The sequence below is a fragment of the Podarcis pityusensis genome (assembly GCF_964106645.2).
Source record: "Podarcis pityusensis genome assembly, chromosome: 9".
NCBI lineage: Eukaryota > Metazoa > Chordata > Lepidosauria > Squamata > Lacertidae > Podarcis > Podarcis pityusensis.
In genome coordinates this window covers 59,570,771-59,590,737 of record NC_138034.1, presented here as the reverse complement: position 1 = coordinate 59,590,737, position 19,967 = coordinate 59,570,771, and the positions used below count along the sequence as shown (strand labels likewise).

General features: G+C 44.9%; 1 protein-coding gene across 1 annotated transcript in view; it reads left to right on the top strand.

Moving 5' to 3' along the window:
* SMARCAD1 (SNF2 related chromatin remodeling ATPase with DExD box 1) overlaps window positions 1-19,967 on the top strand; it is a 390,786-nt gene that overhangs the window by 252,197 nt on the left and 118,622 nt on the right. The window lies entirely within an intron of this gene.

The window sequence follows — 19,967 nt, the reverse complement described above, 5'->3', positions numbered from 1 at the left end:
ATCGAGCTAGACAGACCAATGGCCTGCTTGCTAGGTGAAAGTTCATTAAATTGAGAAGCTCCGTTTTGCAACCCTATTGTTCTATGACATCACTACTTCACAATTCACGCACCTGCTGAACGGGAGCAGTCGCGTTCAAACCGGTGATGACCTTAGCCCCAGTCATATTAATCCTCTATATCCCACTGGTTTCGCCCTCGCTGACTCTCACGATGCTCTTTTACTTTAACCTAGTAGAGTTAGGTATATGCAGTGTAAGCAATTTATGCACAGCTGAGTCCTATGCACATATACTCATAAGTTCCCCCTGAGTTCCCAAGTAGGTAGATGTAGAATTGAAGCCTTACTTGCTTGGAAACAAATTCCACTGGGCTGATTCATTGGCCTGTTCAACACTTGGTTTCATCAGTCACTGAGCCTCAGCAGAACGCGTGAACCTTTTCCAATAGACGACTTACCAGCTGATGACCGTGCAGACGGGAGCTCGCTCCTTTACTTCCAAGAAAAAAGTTTTTCGGACAACTGGGGTTATGTTTGGAGACGGGAATGCATTTGCTCGGGAAGGGGAGGGAAATACTTGGATTCGAACTGCGCTTATTATGGCAGATGACTGGTTCTTGTTACATTCATAGCTAGCCTTTCCTCCGCTCCAGTAAGATCAAAGCAACTATACCTGGCTGGTTCTCTCTGCCCTGCTTCCCACATTTATCGAAATATGAATCGCAAAATAAATTGAACGCCCCGAACTATAAACACGTTGAGCGTCTTATGTCCCGATAGGAAGGTATGCTGAACTCCGGAATCCGGAGCAAAGTAATTTAAACTTTAGATATAGCCCGGGCTATACCCTTCGAGCGAACATTTTTCCAAGACCTGATTGGACTTAACTCTTCCGGCTACGCTATGGAAGAGGACTTGACAATGCAGCTCCCTGTCTAGCTAGCCTCAACCTAAACTTCCGAATTTGTTACTGAAAAGAGATTCTTTGGGAAGCCTTAAGCCAACAGAGGTGCAGCGTGGTCACCCCAGAACTTTACTAGTTGCCCGATCCCGCTTAGTCGAGACTGCTGTGGGAAGGCTTAACGTGAGCCTCACAAAGCAAGGCTAAGCCTCTTAACCAGATTCCAGCGCCAGAACTTCAGTTCTGAAGCATTCGAAATAATTATTAAGGCAGGAGCGCCTCTGAGGGTGTGCAAAGTACAGCCTCCTGCACTCTGCGTAACTGCAAACAGGGAAGTAATTCCAGGACAGAGAAGGACGTAAGCGCTTAAGAACACGTTATATAACACGTCGTTTTATAGCCTCTCACACACGAAGGGATGTCCCTTTGCCCTTATGTCACTGGGTGACTAGAGGCAAACCACTTTCTCTCAGCTGCAATGGGAAATGGTGGTGGTGATAATACTTGCGGGGTTGTGGTAATAATTGCAACTCGATCATGCTCGCGAAGCGCTTGGAACGTTTAAAAGCGCTACACAAACGTTAAATATTATTAGGAGCATTTCGTACCCTGGTACTAGACACTTCATACTTTCCTTACCGACATGAATCTAGCAATAATCTCAAGGAAGTGGTTCAGGGGCCGCCAGTAGCGATGGAGCATTTATCTTAAACCAATTCAGCATCTAGGTACCCTAAAATACTTCCCCTTCAGTAGTTTGTGGGATCCCATTCTCCACCGATACCCATTACAATCCCACGAGGGGCAAATGTTGTTGTTGTTTTAAGCCAGGGGTATATTTATATTGTTTCCATGAATGTTTTTATTCTGAAACTGGACTTTATTCTTGAGTAAGGTGGTGTATAATTTCTCAACAGGAGAGACTTGCTGGATGACAGCTGCGGGCGGGGGGGGGCGGGGGCATTTATCCAACCCTCTTCTTCCAACAGCGGTCTAATAAAAGCTTCCAAGGAGCGCACAAGCAGGCTATGAAGGCAAGAGCCCTTTTTCTCTCCCAACTTGCCCCTTGTAACTTGGAATACTCTTATAGAGTTCTGGTCGCCTCAACTCAAAAAGGCTATTGTTGCAAAAGGTTCAGAAAAGGGCAACCCGAGCGATAAAGGGGGTGGAGAGGCTCTCCTTTAAGAAGAGGAGTAAGAGGCGACATGATAGAGGCGCACAAAATTACGCATGGCATAGAAAGTGGGTAGAGAAAATGTATATTCTATCTCCACTGTCTGAGGCAGTATATCTCTGAACGCCAGTTGCTAGGAATCACATGCGTGGTGAATATTGTTCTGCTCAGATTCGGTTTGGAGAGATTCGGGTCTCTCCAATCTCACGTGAGTTTTCCGCAGGAGATTCAGCGCAAATCCCTAGCGCAGGTGTACTCGGAAGGAAGTCCCGCTGGAGAGGACAGCAGCTTTTGCGCAGTACCTCCCGTCCACTTCCCTCGCCTGCCTGCCTGCCTGCCAGTCTCTCCTTTCTCGGGCTGCTCGTTTCTCCTGCCTCCCCCCCCACCCGGGAGCCGGCAGCTCTGGACAAGGAGCGGAGCAGCTCCTGGGGGGCTCGCCTCGTGGCTCCTGGTCCTGATAGGCGGCCGCGGCAGCCCGCGCAGGAAGCGAGCAGGTGAGAGTGTCACTTTCCCGCCGCGTAACAAAGCACCTGCCCCCTTGATAACCTTTCGCGCGGCCGCCTTCGCCGGGGCCGAGATAAACATCGGCCATCTTCGGGTTACTTGGAACCCCGGAGCTGCTGCCGGTGAGCGGCAAGCCACTATCGCCCGGCAGCTCCCGGGGGTTGTTGACGGAGCGGGTGACACAGTCCCTGGGCAAGGTGAAAAGTTCAGCGAGGATCGCCAGGTCGCCCGGCTGGGCTTGCCTCCCGGACAAAACACCTGCTGCACCGAGTCTAAACACAGGCTGAGATCCTAGGCACGCTTGGCAGCGGGTGTGCATGTCATGGAACCCGGGGGACGGGACTTACTTCTGAGTAAGCCTTGTATAGGTACGATCGGGCTGCAAATCCCTTTGAATTTACTTTTGAGTAAGCATGCCTGGGATCGGACTGTCAATTCCTTAGAATTTACTTCTGAGTGAACATGCCTAGGATCGGGCTGCAAATATCTTTGAACTCAGTTACTCTCAATAGGACTTGCTTCTGAGTAGACAGGCATAGGCTCAGGATGCAAATCCCTTTGGACTCAGTAGGACTTGTTTCTGAGTAGACGTCCATAGGATCGGGCTCTGTAAGCCCATTGAAATCTATAGCGGTGCTTTTAAAAGCAACAAAATCCAAAAGTGGATCTCACTTGGAACTTTCCCAAGCATCCTCTAGCGTTGGGAATGAGGGAGACAGATGACCCTAATATCAATTAAATCATTCTAACTCACGTTTATTTCAATGAGAGCCTTAAGCACACAAATCCTTCACTAGAAAGTTCATATTGACTCAGTGGAAAGCTCCGTTTTATCTCGTTGGTTTTACTGACACGTCAAGTGTGTCTAGGATCGCAGCCTTAGCTGTACTGAAATGGCCCCTGCTTTAAGTCTGGCAGTCCGGTAAACCCAGTCATGTAGCTTGGATAGATCTGCATTTTTTAAATATTGTGATTCCCAGTGATTTTTGTCTCAGGAGGAAGGTTAGGTTTAAAACAAGCAAACAAACAAATACCCCACCCCACCCCAAACAAGCCCAATGCATACTTTTCCCGAAGTAAGCTTTACGGGGGTTTTAATTTTTTTTTAATAAGGGTAGAAGCCCTCAGGATTGCAAGGATAAAGGCGCAAGGTCCTTAAAAGGGGCTTTGCTTCCATTGGAGCAAGAGCATTTTAAGCTTGGACTCGGAAAGGTCTTTGTCCTGGTTCCCAACCCGCTACTCAGTTTGCGCTCGACAGCACTGAACAAATACTCGCGAACTGAGTGTGGTGCAGTGGTTAGAGCATTGGACTAGCATCTGGGAGACCTGGCTGCAAATTCCCACTCAGCCATGAAGGTGACCCCGGCCAGTGAGTGACTGCCTCTCGTGGGGTGTAAATAAGGAAGGGGAGAACCATATAGGTTATCTTGACCTCCATGGAGGGCGGGGTGGGGGAGTGGGATATAAGTGGAATAAATAAAGAAATAACAAAATAAAGTTATGAGGCTAGGATCATAATTTAGGATCGCAGGATCTAGGATCATATCGGCTGGTCGTCAACGAGGTCTTTCTCATAGCAAACCCTGCCCATATATAAGAATGACCCTAGCTTAGTCATGTCTGTTACTTTCAATGGGTCTACTCTGAGTAAAGGCTTAGCTGAAGAGCACGCACGTCAGGCTCGCTGAGTTACTTGGAACCTGTCAGCCTTACGGACCTCACGGAATTGTTGCAAAGATGCATCGCTCCCTGGTTGCGGGAGCGGGGGAGTTCATTACATTTAATTCTCTTAATTATATCTTTAAACGGGCACTGGGTGTAAGGGAAAACCAACACACATTTTCCACTCTGAGGTTCTGTTCCGGCCTTTGCATAACAACCCTTTGTCACCCCCCTCTCCTCCCCCTGCCCCCCGCTTGTTCCCCCATTTACAAGCTGTAGCGCGTAGCTGCAGGTTGCTCTAATCTCATTAATATTTTGGAAACGTGAATATTGAGCGTTGGAGGCCGTTCATTCGCCATATGCCGGGCCACTCCCGCGATGCTGGCTGGTTCCTTTCTCTCCATTATTAGCAATTAGCTTCTACCTTCCCAAGTCAGCCCCCAAGTATCCAAGAGACTGGGCGCAAAGGAATCAGTTATGCGCCCGCGCCAAGCATGCTTAATAGCGCCTCGGAGCGAAACAAAGGCGAGGGCACGGTGTGGCTTTAATAAGTCATTGGCACCTCCTCCCAAATACATCAGCTGGGAAGCAGCTCCTTGGAAATCAATGGGGTTTGGGGTTGGGAAGCGCCTCCAAGGACCCCGCCGGGGCGGGGGCGGAGAGCTTTAGAAAGAAAGTTACCGCGCCGCGATGCGGGCGAAGTTCTCCTCCGTAGGTGGGGAGACAGAGCGCGCGTTTCGCTCTCCTCTCCGGAGTCGTCAGTGGGATTTACAGTCCTGGTCGTGTTTTCTCAAAAGAAGTCCCATTCTTTTTAGATGCAATTTACTCCCAAGTAAGAAACTGCAGCGTCGGTGTGCTTAAAGATTATGGCGATATTAATACAAATACAAATATTAATAATAAAACCAAAACTTTAAGCGCAGTCCGAAATCATTGCATTTCTATTCTTTTTGATTTGAAACTTAATGCCAAAATACTCAGAAGTCTCGCCGAGCTCAGTTAGGCTCTCCAGTAAATTACGCACGGGATATTGAAGGTTTTGCTGGGTTTTGGTTTGGATTAGTTTTGGGGCTTGAAATTAGAAAAGGCTTCCTCGAGGGAAGGACCAAATAGCTCAATGGTCGGGCATGTGCTTCGCATGCGGAAAATCATAGGTTCGATTCTAGGCACCTACAGGCATGAGCGTAGCCAGGATTTATTGTAGTGGGGGCAGGTTTTATGGGGGCGGGAGAACCGAAATATCTGTGATGCAGTTGGTCAGTTAGTTAAGTATTTTATTTATTTACTCGATGGGGGGGCAGCTGCCTCCACACCTGGCCACGCCCATGCCTATAGGCAGCATTGGGAAAGACCCTTTGCCTGGAGAGCCTCTGCCAGTCAGTGCAGACAACGCTGGCTAGGTGGCCTAATGGTCGGACTCGGTATAAGTCAGTTTCTTATGGTCTTTATGACGCTGCACACTTGCTTGGAAAGCGAACCCCTCTAAGGCTTGTTTGGTTCAGAGAAAAGCCGAGTGAGAAGTGCCTGGATAGAAGTGTATCAAATTCTACACGTCACGGAGAAAGCGGATGGAGACAGTTTCCCCTCCCTCTCCCCGAACTCAGGCACGTGATCTGATGCAGCTGAACGTTGCATGATGAAAAAAAGTACCTCCTCACGCATCGCATGTGGAACTCGCTGCCACAAGATGCAGAGATGACCAGCAACTTAGATGACTTTCAAGGAGGATTGGGAAATTTCATGGAGGGTGAGGCTGCTAGCCACGGTTACGAGCCACGGTGGTCATGCTCCGGGGTCAGAGAGGCAGCCATGTTTCTGAATACCAGTTGCTGGAAACCACAGGAAGGAAGAGCGCTATTGTGCTCCGGATCCTGTTTGAGAGCAACTGGGTGGCCACTGTGAGAACCAGATGCTGGACTTGCTGGACCATTGCCCTGATCCACCAGGCTCTTCGTACGTTCCTAGGTTCTCCCCACTCCACCCCGCTTGCCTGATTAAGAGTTCCGGGTGACTCAAAGGCTTGCTCGTTACTTTAGTGACATTGCTTGGTCATCATGAAATGACGACCCCCCCCCCCAAATAAGAGCGACAGCTTAACCCTTAACCTCCCATGATCTCCCTCTTCCTCTGCTTAACCTATTTGGTGGATGACTCTCTGAGAAAAGCGCATCCATCCGATATGCAGAGAATGGGCCAATGGCGCCCCGAGAGACAACACTATCCCAACTACTGTGACATCACAGGTGGTACTTTCCCTCCTTCCACTTACACGAGTAAGCGTGCATATAGGATCGGGGATTCCAGATTGACGCGAACAGTGCAGTCTTATACTTGACTACCCATAAATATTTCCCAAGGAGTTCGACGGAGCTTACTCCTACATAAGGGTGCGTAGACTTGCGGCCCCCAAACTTCGCCACTCATTCAGAGTGCTTGTGTGCGCCTTCTCTCACTGCGGACCGCAACGGCACCTAAAGGATGGATTCCTTTTTCGTTTTTAAAGTGGTGTCTCACTTTTCAATCGATGAGGCAGAGCGTGTTGGGGGGCGGGGGGTGTTAACACTTGGCCGAGCGGAACTTACGCATCGGAGTGTGAAATGAGTTGGGGGAAGCTTTGTATTGGCGTGAAACCCAGGGTGGGTTTATCGATCGGAGCACGTTTCTGTGGTTTGTACTAGCCGAGAGGGAAGTTTATGATCTTAGTGGGCGGGGAAGGTTTAACTTAAAAGGTAGGACTCCCTGGTGGAATTTTCCAGCGTTTATATTCTATCCATTAACACGGCAATCCGATACACAGTCACCTAATAGAAAGCCCAATTGATCTCAGTGGGTCTCAGATCTGAGTTGACACAACTACGCTGGTTTGTTTTTTTTGTTTTGTTTTAGAAATCTAGCCGGTAATCCGAAAGGTTAATTTAAACAGGGTGATTTATATGCTGGCAGGGGTGCTAAGTTGAATGAATATTTTTGTGGGGGGACAGATCAGCCCCGCCCCACATAATCGATCACAAGACACGGCCGCACACACCATTTGAATGGTAATGCCCATCAACTTTGTTGGGGGGAGGGTCTGCCCCCTCAAATACTTTATTGGGGTGGGGTTGAAGGGCCCTCGGACACTAGCAGTTGGCTCCTATGTGTGGAAGAGTTCGCTTCACGGTACTCCAAGCTGCTCAAATATTAAGAAATACGAACCAAAATGTATTCTAACTAAAGCAGAAATGTTTTGGAAGTGGTTTTTAACATTGAGCCTATTCATTTTCAAGCAAGACGGTTGTTTAATGCACATTCGAAGTACATTCTTCCCCCTCCCTCCCAAGAATTCTGGGTACTGTAGTTTGCTAAGGGTATTGGGCACTGAAGGTCTGTGAGGGGTAAACTACACTTCCCATAATTATTTGCAGGAGGGATGTGCTTGGAATGTACTTTAAAGGTCTACTGAATACGAGGTCTAGGGTTCCATTCCGCAGAATGAGCACGTGGGGCCCCAAACACAGCAGGGCTGGCTGAACATATTATGAAGTAGCACTTAAAACTAATGGAATGGGGAACCCTGCGGCTCTCAGGAAGTTGTTGGACTACAAATCTCACCATCCCACCAACTCCATCCCCAGTGAGGCCGCTGGAAACGCAGAGACTGAATCTGTGCGCGACTGCCCAGGAATAGCTTCCACTGACTTAAAGGCGCTTGTTGTTGTTTAGTCGTGTCCGGCTCTTCGTGACCCCATGCACCAGAGCACGCCAGGCACTCCTGTCTTCCACTGCCTCCCGCAGTTTGGTCAAACTCATGTTGGTAGCTTCGAGAACACTCTCCAACCATCTCGTCCTCTGTCGTCCCCTTCTCCTTTGTGCCCTCAGTCTTTCCCAGCATCAGGGTCTTTTCCAGGGAGTCTTCTCTTCTCATGAGGTAGCCAAAGTATTGGAGCCTCAGCTTCAGGATCTGTCCTTCCAGTGAGCACTCAGGGCTGATCTCCTTCAGAATGGATAGGTTTGATCTTCTTGCAGTCCATGGGACTCTCAAGAGTCTCCTCCAGCACCATAATTCAAAAACATCAATTCTTCAGCGATAAGCCTTCTTTATGGTCCAGCTCTCACTTCTATACATCACTACTCCCTGGTAAGTGTGCAAACCACTACTATCTAGTTGGTTGATCTACCGCATGTAGCCTCAAAAGGCAGTCTGACGTCAATCCAGCTTTCCTCCTAAGCCCCACTAAACACTTCTGAGAAAACATGCAGCAGATCAGGCTTTAGGGCTCTTGCCAGCCCTCCTTGGGAGTAATAAGTTCAGGCACGTATTTGCATCAAAGCGCAGAGCGCCAGAAAGCCAGCCTTCAGGTGTCGCTTTGCCACCTGTTTTGCAATCCTCTCCACGCTTCTTGGGGCGTAAATGCATTAGATTCAATGGGACTTACTACCCATTGACTGCAAGCAGGAGCCTAAGCATATTTAAAGCTATTCATTAACTCTCGTTGTTTTCATTGGGGCTTGCTACCGTGTAAAAGGTCGCAGCCTCACTCTTGCTATCGACCTAATTAATGGGGATCTTTAACTACCATTAACTACCTTTTTAAAAAAGAGTAACAGCAGCTAATTAGCTGGGTGAAACACCCATTAGAGCGGAGATGGGCACCCCAGATGTTGTTGAACTCCAACTCCCATCAGCCCCTGTCAGCCTAGTCAATGGTCTGAGATGGTGGGAACTGGAGTTCAACAACATCTGACCGGCCATGGGTTAGCCACCTAGTCTATCCTTACAGCTCTAACAAGAACACATTTTAAACCACTGTAACTTTCATATGTAGTAAAATGGCCGTCCGGCTCCGCTCAGCAAACAACGGTGTGGTTTTTGGTTGGTTGGTAGGTTTCTGCGGTTTGCAGACGTGGATCATTTCCTCAGTTGCTTAAATAAGCTTCTTCCTTATCATTCCATAAATATGAATTTAAATATAAATAAATATAAATATATGAATGAAGTGTATGAATGAAATGGAATGGAGAGTAAGATCTCAAGAAATGTGGATAAGGAAGAAGTTATATTCCGGATCGTAATGCACAATCCTCATAGCCCCTGCTCCTGTGAACACCACGTGGGACTTCATGCCGGTTTAAACATACATATAGGATTGGGGCTGCGCAAAAGCCTCGCAGCGGACTCGCTTTTCTTTTCTTCATCCAAGTTTTCAGTCGGTTGGCAGCAGCCCTCGAGAAATGTTCTCCACCTGTAACTAAGGCTCGTCTTCGGCGTCCTTGGCTCCCTTCCCCATGCAAGGGGGTCTGGAGGGATGGTGAAAGGAAAGGGTTAAGCAGAAGGGGAACAAGCGAAGAAGCGGGAGGGTCGCCACTTCGCGAGCGCTTCTTAATTAGGGCTGCCCAGATGACAAGGGGAGCGAGGGGGAAGAGGAAGGCGAGCGCGCGCGCCTGCCTGCCTGGTCGCGCGCGGGTTTGCAGGGCTGGCTGGCTGGCTGGCGGCGTCTCTTGGCCGCCGAGGCCGGGTGTCTGGAGGGGAGCACGCGCTGTCAGCTGGTGAGCGGAGGGGCCATTCAGGCTGCCCCTCAGGGAGCTGCGGCGGCGCATTGAACGTCCTCGCCATCATCCTCTTCATCATCACCTTCCCCCGCGGCCCAGCGGAGCACAACAGCCAGCATTAGTCAAGCCCTCCAGGGCGCGCACAGCAGCGAGGCAGAGGCTCGCCTCCCGAGGAGTTGGCAGCACGCGAGGGCACCACGAGGCGGGAAAGAGGGACGGGGGGCCGGTGGGGTGGAGGTGGGGTGGGGTCCACGGTTTGCTCATTCCTCAAAAGACTTTCTTTTCCATGGAACAGGCCCCCCCCGTATTTCCCCACCCAAACAAAAGAGCTCACAAATCCAGGTAGAACACCGATATAGATGGGGACAGCAACCGAATAGGAATGATAAGGCGCAGTACGAATGGAAAAAATGCACATGCAAGAAGATGGAAACAAAGTCTGCGGCACCAGCAAGCAAAAAACTCCATTGGTTGAACTGCCCTTCTTACCAATGATTCCCAAGTGGAGCAACCCATAAATACATTATATATATATATATATATATATATATATATATATATATACAGAGAGAGAGAGAGAGAGAGAGAAGAGAGATAAAGGCAAGGAATAGGAGGCAAACTGGAAATCTACAGCTAAAATAAGGGTAAATGCCAACTCAAAAGCCATCTTAAATGTCTGGGGGAATATGGTGATCTTGAGCTGAGGCCCCAAAAACTGTAATGTCGGTGTCAGGTGTGCGTCATTGGGGAAAGGATTTCAGAGTCAGGGCGCCACAACTTCAAAGGCCCTGTCCTTTGTGCACATGCAATGTGGTTTTGCTAAACATGGTACTTGGAGAAGCTCCGCAGTAGAGCTTAGCCCCTTCTTATTGTCTTTCCTCAGGACCCACAGGTCTTGAGGAGCACCTGGGAAGGTGAGTGTGGGGCTGCCCTAACCCTTATCTCAGGCTGTGGATGGTCCCTTCAGGAGTTGGTGGTTATGCAGTCTCTGGCCTGGGCTTTCTTGCTTCCCGTTATGAGTGAAAAATAATGGTTAAGAGACAATTAATTTGCTTAAGTACTTTGCACAGCTGCCTTAGGCAAAGTTACCTGAGACAAGCTGATATGCGCCTTCTAAAACCTGGGCATGCTTGGATTAATAGAATGATTATTGTGAGAATCAGGGAATCCTTCCAGTATTTACTGGATAGACACATTATAATCTTACACTGTCATAGCAGGGTTGTTCTAACTATAAGCAGTTGGTGCTAGAGCCAGAGAAGAGGACCTCTCCCTCTTTATTTGATGTCCCAACAACAGCAGAAGCAGCACAACAAAAACACATTGCATTCAGGTCACTTTTAAAACTAGCTGAACTGTTGAGCCATCTGCAGATATGCATCCTTACTGTTCCACTTGAAGCCTTCAAGATGTTATTAGGAAAAAGCACCACCACCACATGGTCCCACTGAATAGTCCTTTGCCAGAAGCTAGGATGCATCAATCCATCTATGTCCTGGCACTGTGTGGACTGCTTTATCAGTTTATCCAAGTGAACTTGCCCAAGTCCTACATCAAGGATTCTCATGTTGTGGTCTGTGGACCACCAGTGGTCCACAAGCTTCATTGTGTTGGTCCATGGTGTATTTGTGGTTGAAGACGGGAGATGGCACATCCATCACGCTAAATATTCTTATTGATTTTTACTTGTATTTTATCGCTCCTTCTATTTCTTACATCATATTTTATGGCGTATGAATTTTATGGCGTTCAAATGGCAATGCAATAAAATTCAATATATAAAATCCAATACAATAAAATCCAATATATAATAAATAAAATAAGCCATAAAAATGCAATTAAAACCATTCAGCATCTAGCATAGCACATTACAATGGCTGCAGAGGCAGAAAAATAAATAAGTGATCTGCAAAGTCCCTCAGCAGTTTTCAAGTGGTTGGGGGGGGCGGGGAGTTGGGGAACCATTGTTCTACATTCACCATCAGAGACCGTGCTCTCTGGCCTCATCCCCACCCAACAGGGCTGGCTTGAGACATTTTGCTGCCTGAGGCAAAGGTTAATGGCACATTTCACCATTCCACAAGGGTCTGTCTGGTGTAGTGGTTAGAATGTCAGACTAGGAGCTGGGAAATGAGGGTTAATATCTCTGCTTGGTCATGAAACTCACAGGGTGGCCTTGAGCCAGTCACTGCCCAAGGGTTGCCTTGAAGAAGTGGAGGGACAAGTGGAAACTGCTCAGACCCATGGCTTCTAGGCATGGGAAAGGTGGAAGTGGAGATGAGCCCTCACTCTCAAACTTCTTACCTTTGGCATCTGGGTCTTTTTAGTGTTGAGAAAAAGCAAGTAAGAGGTGGCACAATAAAATTTTATAAAATTATACATGACATGGAGAAAGTAGACCAGACCATTGGAACATCATGGACATCCAATAAAACAGAACATTAGAAGATTCAGGAGAGATAAAAAAGTGCTTCTTTATGCAATGCATAGTTAAGCCATGGAACTTATTCCCAGTGACGACCACCATCTTGGACCACTTTAAAAGACAAATTCATGGAGGATAAGCCAACTGATTTTTTTGGTTGCATAGACATTAACAGGTGATGATGTAACCAAAACTTCAGGTTAGGCAAAATCAGTTTTTAAAAGCATAATTTAATCAATACATTTAAATCAGTTTCTGTCTAAGCACTTTGGAGGCTGCTGATATGTGTGTGCACATATACATGCGTGCATGTGTGTAGGCGAAGGCTTTTATTGGCAGTGATTCTGCTGCAAATCAGTGAGACTGGGCACCAGCCCATCTGGCTGATCTATCTATATTCAAGAGCGGGGATCTCTGTTTGAAGTCAGAATTCTTCCCCTGGAGATCATGCTGTGTAATTTAGCCTCTTTCAAAATATACACACAGATAACACAATGGACTTTAAAGCTCATCTGAAGGATTATTTTAATGAATCTAGCTAAGTGTTTTAAAAGTTCAACAATGCTAATTCCTCTTGTAAAATAATAATCATTAGAAAAAGTCAAACGCTTCTATTTTCCCTCTGCCCTTTTGAACAATTGGGTGGGAGAAGAACAAATAGGATAGGATGAACCACAGGAACTGAGCGTGGAAGAAGCAAGGGTGCAGTTGCGATCAGTTTATCTGGAATATAAACTGTGTTTCCTTGTTGTATATGCTAGGGTGGAAGGAGAAGAGAAAGATACACAACCATTCTGTCAGCTGCCCTGTTTGTTTGTTTGTTTGTTTGTTTGTTTTTGTTTGTTTGTTTGTTTTTAAGGGTGGGATATAAATTTATATCATTTGTATGATTGTTACAAGCTCTGGTTCCTTTGTTTTCCCATTCCATCCTGCATTGATGTTAATTCAATCATGCACAGTGTCCTTGCAGAAGCCTAGTCTGGTACCTATTAACTCCCACCCCAGTGCAGTCCTCCAGGACCTTATCTATGGTCAATATTTTTTACACTGAGGGATGAGGAATTGTGCTCCCTCCCTGCTCCAAGGGAGGGAACCACATAAAGCAATTAGATAAGGCATCCTTGGCAAATAAACGTAATCATGGAGGAAAGGCAATAACTCCCTGAAGTTTGTATGAGCTGATTCTTTGCCCAGTGTTTATTGATCCTGGAGACAGAGCCTTCTGTATTCAAATGTTTTAGGAGGGTATCCTTGCCCATGATATGGTGGGCCAAGAAGGAAATGTTCGTCCTACTCTCTGCATTTACACATAATAGCCTTTCTCAAACTTGGTCCCCAGATGTTGTTGGACTGCAACTTCCATCACCCTTGACCACTAGTCCTGGTAGCTAGAGTTGATGGGAGTTGTAGTTTAACAACATTTGTTCAACAACATTTGGGAACCCAAGTTTGAGAAAGGCTGACATACAGTATATACCTGATATTATTTATAACTTTTCATTGAATATACCATGCATAGAGTGGCCTTTTTTTCTGCAGTTGCTGCAAAACTATATATAAAGTGTTTAATAAGGTGGCTGTTAACTATAGAGTTAATTCTATAGTTCTAATTATAACATTGTATGATATTTAATAGCCTTTCCTGCCATCAGCAGTGTCAGTTTTTTGACTAAATACAATAAAAATGATTCAAATACTTGTCTGGAGTGTTGAAAGTGCAACAGGCAAGAGAGACAATTCTCTGCATCATTTAAGGGTTAATTCAAGGGTTATCAGTAAGTCAGCTAACCAAGAGGGTGTTGGTGGAGGTGTTGTTTAGCAACCAGGTAGGGTGGCATGGTCTTTAGTGAGATAGCACATGGTCTGATTGGCTGTGTAGTTCTGAGGGAGTTTTTATGGCATGTTTCACTGTATGTCTCCCTGCTATGTACAAAGATGAAACCTCTGTTCCTTTCTCCTCAAAATATACACTGTTTTCTCTGAGTTTCCTCAGTAAAATATTATCAAGACTTTTCTCTCTGGACTCCATCTGTGTAAAGTGACTTTGCTAACATTGATAAAGAAAGTCAAGTAATGAAGCAGGATTAGTTTGTACTAATTTCTCTTTTCCACTTGTCAAGCAATATATAATTGGCAGAGAAGAACAGACCAGTTAAGTCAGACAAAAGGACTATCTAGCCCAGCATCCTGTTTTCTGGCCAACCAATTGGAAGCTCACAAGCAGGCTCTGAGAGCCATGGGCCTCTCAAAATGCTGTTTTCCAGTTCAAGGTAATACAGGGCTTTGCTTTAGGTTTCATGCTGAAGACCAAGGTATGAAGAACTAAAGTGTGTTGTTAAAACAGTAAAGCACACACTCTGTTGTGTGTTCCCCATTCATTATTTTTCAGTGCAGCAGTTATAATTTGAGAGTGAACCTGGTTAAGTCCTCAATGATGGATTTGATGAAATATAAACTAAGTTTAGATGTAAACATTGCCTGATGGCTTGTAGCCACAGATAAACTTTTCCTCCATAGATTTATCTGCTACCCTACACTAATAATCTAGTCAGACTGCAAAATTGTTTAATAAACAATTCTTACTTTAATAATTTTTAACTGAGCTGCTCAGAGCAGAGACTGCTGCTACTGTCGGACAAATTTTCCTTTCCCCTTGCCTTAAAAACAAAACAAAAATGAACCAAGTCCGCCTGCAGTATTGCCCCTGCTGTGCTCCTGCGATTAATTCAAATTTTAGTTTTATGCACCCTGCCATAAACATTTTATGGCAACTGCACCTCATAGCATTTACTCTTACCTAATAATAATTCGTTAACAACTCAAGAGGCAGGTGTTCTCAAGGATGTGATGCATCAACAAGGTGAAAATCTAAACTGATTTAGGAATTGTCATAAAAAGAGAGAGAGAGGGTAGAACAGAGCTAATAAAACTGCTGGCTTCATGCTCATTAAGCTGCTTGAATTTCTGGTTTGTAGAATTATACCTGGTGAAGCCATAAAGAGTATTGCAAACAGTAACACTGAACTGAATATTGCATCTGCACAGGTACACATGTAAAGGTTCGTTCTTATGCATTCATGCACATAAAGACCTTGCTTTGATGGTCTTCTGAGATGGTCTTTTGAAGTTAAGAGACTCTTTTCAGTTGCATGGGCAATTCTATATGTCATTTCTAAAGCTAGGTGGTGGTTACTATATTACTAGTCACATATTTATTTAGAGTGTGCCTGGTCATATATGGAAACTTTTGCTCACTGCAACACAGGGATTAATTCAATAGTAGTCAACCGCTAGTTGAATTGACAATCAAATTACTTGGTTGCTGGACTGAAGTACTTAATAGGAGTATAGTAGGGCAATTAATCTTACAATTCTAGGTTTTGGTGGAGATTTCAGTATGTGTGGCATAAAAGGTAAGACTTCCAGCTTAAATTGCACAAAATGTTTTAAAAGCATTTGTTGTATTTACTTTTTAAATGCATCATCATAATTAGAGACAGACATTAGAAAAATTCATGGAAGATATGGTAATTAATTGCAACTAGCAATGACAGCTGTTGTGCTATCTTCACGTTCAGAGTCAATATGCCTTAGATTTAGAAAAATGAATTAATTCTCCCACTTAAATCAATTGGACTAAAAAGTGCTTAATTTTGGCTTTACAGTTGTACCTTGGAAGTTGAATGGAATCCATTCTGGAAGTCCGTTCGACTTCCAAAATGTTCGGAAACCAAGTGCGGCTTCTGATTGGCTACAGGAAGCTCCTGCAGCCAATTGGAAGCTGTGGAAGTCATGCTGGATGTTCAGCTTCCGAAAATCGTTCAAAAACCGGAACACTCAATTCCGGTTTTTGATCGTTTGGGAGCCGAAATGTAAGAGTTCCAAGGCATTCAGCAACCAAGGCATGACTCTATTATGCAATCCAAAAACTTCATCATGAACTCTAGTTCCTCCATGAACCCTGAACCCAAGTATATTCTAGCAATGTGCAAAGATAAGTAGGTCTCTATGACTATTGCTGTGGAATTTGAAAATGGTCAGATCATCCCTGCATGGTTTTTAAGTCCACATGGTTTTTGCAGATTAGCTATTCTCTATTCCTTCAAATATGTCTTTATGACTTGGAGATATGTAAAACCAAGGCAACTTGTATTGGGTCACTGCCCTTGTTAGTGTTGCTAGGTAAGTTATATGTGACAATATATGCAATGATGCCCTTAAAACGTTCTTTGTCATAATTGACACAGTAGCAAGTAAAACAGTCTTTGGGGGGACCACACCCATGTCAATACATTAAACACTATATGTATATAAGTTTGAACAAACTCTTGGAGAGTGTTAGATGCTATGATTTCTTTGCACTATGGACACACCATAATTTCTTTACAGTATGGACATATCATCTGAACATCTTGCAACAGTTTTCACCCAGAGCAGTTCTGATTGATTGAATTTATATCTCACCTTTCTCCCCCAAGGAGCCCAAGGCAGATGCACAACTGAAAAGCAAAAACAGGTGAAACATTGTGAAAACAATCACAGTTAAAAACATTCTTCCATCCAATGATCTTGGGGTTGCCAGGAGCAGTATTCTTCAGCCACCAAATACCCAGGTAAACAACAATTTTTTCAAATTCTTCATGCAGACTTAAAACCACATCTTCCAAAGAGCTTGGATGGATAACAAAAAAGAAAAATGAAACCATGTAAAAAGCTAAACATAACACCATTTCATCAAATAATTAACAAGTCTCCCATGTTTCCCAGTTTATATCTAAGCCCATCCTGGCTCATTTTTCTAAAAGCTTCCTAAAGTTGCTATCACTGGATCAATAGGTGGGGCATGTGGGATTCAACGTGCCTGTAGTTTTATTGTCTTTGGAACTGCCATTGGAATGAATAAAGAAGGTCCATGCATAATCCACCATAGCTAAGACTGACCACAGTGAAATGTTCAGATGCTGAACTGTAGTTAATTGGAAATGGAAGCAAAGACTGCTGACCTCTTCACAGGCACACTTCAAGAGGGGAGAGAGGAACACATAAACCCAAGGCTCATGCATGTAACAACAAGCCATCATGTCTGAACTGGACCAGTGAGATGCACAGCTTCTTTGTAAACATGGGATTGGGCTGCATGTCACTTTAAATCCAAGAACTCTTACTGAAATTATTTGCTGAAATGTTTGTCCCCTTGGTTACACACTCTTCGGACACTTCTGGGAAGCACCTGCGGGCTTAAAGAGGGGAGAGGGTGGAGGCACACAAACAAGCCATGCCCCTACCATGTTCACATGTGCCAGCTCCACTTCAGACCTTCCTGGCCTGAAGAGAAAAGACCAGAAGTTTTGTTTTTAGTATGTTTGGGTGCATGCACATCCTAGCAGCTGGGAACTCTGAGAAGCCTGTTACCAATCATGGGACAGAGTCTCACTGTATTAATGACAGCATGCTAAGAATCATCTGGTGCAAGGGTAGGCAAACTAAGGCCCAGGGCCCGCATCTGGCCCAATCACCTTCTAAATCTGGCCCGGGATTCAGCATGTTTTTACATGAGTAGAATGTGTGCTTTTATTTAAAATGCATCTCTGGGTTATTTGTGGGGCATAGGAATTCTTCTTCTTCTTCTTCTTCTTCTTCTTCTTCTTCTTCTTCTTCTTCTTCTGCTTCAAAATAAAGTCAGCCCCCCCCCCACAAGGTCTGAGGGACAGTGGACAGGCCCCCTGCTGAAAAAGTTTGTTGACCCCTGTTCTAGTGTGATCAGGTCTGAAGTGGAGCTGATGGGCTGGTGGAGACTGAAGGCAAGATTAGCACATGCTTCTCTTTCCCCCTTCCTCACTTTTAGCCCCTATGCAATCAGGCACAAGCTGATTCCAGCTTCTGTTATTCATATATATACATATATGTACATATACATGTACATATACATATACATATTTGGTATAGCATTAGTTTTTCATCTAAAATTCATTAAGTTTGTATTTCATCAAATCCATTGTTGGGGCCTTCACCAGGTTCACTTTCAAATTACAGTTGCAACTCTGGAAAATAATAAATGGGAAACACACGACAGGGTGTGTGCTTTTACTGCTTTAACATCATGCCTCGGTTCTTCACCATGAAGCCTAAAGCCAAGTCCTATTAAAGTGTTATAAAACACATCCTGTAGCAAGTCACTAGTACTATAAAACAACTTTTTATGGCTGTTGTAAAATGTGTACACCGTCCTTTGCAAGCTTGGTTTTAAAATGCCAAATAGTTTACTCGCTGTTAATCAAAGTTTGGCAAGTAATATGATTTCTTGTTCATATTAAGGTCTTGCTTCTTATAAGATTCTGACAATATAATACTAACAAAGAATCAAAGCTAAAATGACATGCCAATTTAACTGCAAATTATAATTTAAAATGCTTTTCAAGGAAGGCAACAGACACTTTATTGTCTGAATGCATGATTTAAATAGTACTTTTCAGATACAGAGTGCGTTACAGCCATACCTCAAATCCATTTATTTTCTTTGCCTTCTTCACTTTACTTTATGTCAGAGTGTCCCTTGGGTTGACCCCAGCCAACCAGCTGTTCTACCCTCTCTGAGCATCTAAAGATCAAAAGCCATCAAATGCACTTTTGCATTTTTTGCCGTGTACCATTTTATTGTGAGGATTGGCTTGTCAATGATCTATAAGGCTAAGGTACTTTTCACTTTTAGCTATATCTCTGCGTACGCTTAGCATTTTACAAGTGGAGCAGGAGCTGCAGTTGCATTTATAAGTCACATAAAACTAGATGAACTTTAAGGGCATGTCCTGTTGATTTTTCTAAAACATCAACAAAACCAATTGTGAGTGTTCTTGATGGTTTGCTTCATAAAATCATAATGCTGCAAACATGACTCAAGGTGTGCGAAATGCTCAAGATTCTCCAAGACCAGCTGGTCAGTTCTGGCCCTAAAACTTGCCAGATATAGAGAAGTAGGAATTTAGACACTGGCCTGCACTTGTGCTACTAATTCCTTCCAACTGTGTAAGTGATACCAGGGCATGGATCAAATCTACTGGAGTGGGTGGGGGGGTGGATGAGGAGAGAAGCCTCTAAAATGGGATTGCAAGTGAGACAGGCAGGTGAAAGTGGGATGGGCAGAGCTACAACTGCAAGTTATCAGTCATCCATTATTCATTCTGTAAACAATGAAGGAGTGTGGAAGCAGCCAAACTTTCGTTAGGAAAGGATTAGGTTGTTGGATAAGAAAGACGTGGAAAATGAAATAAAACAAAATCGGACATTATTCCGACAGAGGCTCTGCTAAAATGAATAAAAAGGCAGTGAATTATTCATCACTTTCATTAAGTTAATTGGAGCACTGGGCTTGGGTAGACTTTCACATGGCTTGTGCAAGTTTTGTATGGTGCAAGTTTTTCCTGAAATGTTCTCCTTCCAAACCTGCACGCAGCAAAAGCTTTAAAATGAATTCATTTTTTGAAATAACCGCAAGCTCTGAACATCAGTTCTGCTGACCAGAAGTATGTCTAAGCATGGCCATCAGTGGAGGTGAGAGTGAGTTGAGTTTTCTTGTCCCAGTAAGATACATTTCAGAGCCACTTCCTGCTCACTAAGCCCTGTTGCTTCTTCAGCTTCCAACATCTTGTCTTCCCAACCTGCTCCTTCTTTTCTCTCTGACCACACAGTGTTGTCCCACCACCAATCCCCAGGCTCTGAGCTGTCTTCCCTTGGGGGTTCCCTTTGGTGTTCTCCAACTGGTGCCTCCCACCACT